Raw genomic sequence first — 1,155 nt, forward strand, 5'->3', positions numbered from 1 at the left:
GTAGATGTAAGTGTCAGGAAGTCTTGTATGAAAGTATTTGTATGGAGTGTAGCCATGTATGAAAGTGAACATGGACGATAAATAGTTTAGACAAGAAGAGAGTAGAAGCTTTCGAAATATGGTGCTACAGAAGAATGCTGAAGATTATACGGGTAGGTAACGTTGCAAAAGGAGGAGGTACTGAATAGAAATCTGCAGTCTTAGGGAATGTAATACAAATGGTGTTTCCGTAAGAGCGAGTAAAGAGTTAACACGACGTAGAGGATGCCCCACTGAACAATTTGAGGTAGGGAACCTGGGGTGAGAGAAGCTAGCTTAAGGAGATAATACGAACAAAATCACATTACTGTGTACATTTTTGTTTACATTAGTTACAAAAAAATGGTTCAAATGGCTCTGAGCACTATGGGACTTAACATCTGTGGTCATCAGTCCCCTAGAACTTAGAACTACTTAAACCTAACTAACCTAAGAACAGCACACACATCCATGCCCGAGGCAGGATTCGAACCTGCGACCGTAGAGGTCGTACGGTTCCAGACTGTAGCGCCTAGAACCGCTCGGCCACTCCGGTCGGCGGACCCTAACAAATAGCACTGGTGTCTTTCGAATCAAATCACAAGCAGCTACAGTTCCGCAATTAATTCCATCTCCGTATCCACTGCGTCCTCATGCACAAATGATTGCAGATATCCCCATAGGAAATAGTGAAGGGGATACAGGTCAGGTGACTTCGCAGGCCATGGAATAGGACCTCCCCCTCCAGCGACCAGGAAATACAGCATTGGGATGGTTGCGGACATCACAGCGAAGTGAAGCGGCGCACCGTCATGTTGTAGCTACTTCCTCTCACGAATAGCCAAGGATACGTTCTGCAACGACTCAGGTAGAGCTCCTTGCACGAACGTCAAGTACAGGTGGCCATTCAGACAACCTACTGCATCATGACTTCCTACTTATCAGGCTCGTCCTCCTTGTTTTCTTGCAAGAAGTAAAGAATGTATACCTAAATAAACAGCACAGCGCGTGTCAACTTGTACGCAAGTTGGCTGTAAATAAGCTGGAAAGCAGTAATGCGAGAGAAATCGGTATACAAGTTTACTTTCATTTCTCATTGAGCTGGCTTCTCTGACCCGAGGTTCCCTATCTGAAATT

This window comes from Schistocerca piceifrons, chromosome 4, assembly GCF_021461385.2.
Source record: "Schistocerca piceifrons isolate TAMUIC-IGC-003096 chromosome 4, iqSchPice1.1, whole genome shotgun sequence".
NCBI classification, from domain to species: Eukaryota; Metazoa; Arthropoda; class Insecta; order Orthoptera; family Acrididae; genus Schistocerca; species Schistocerca piceifrons.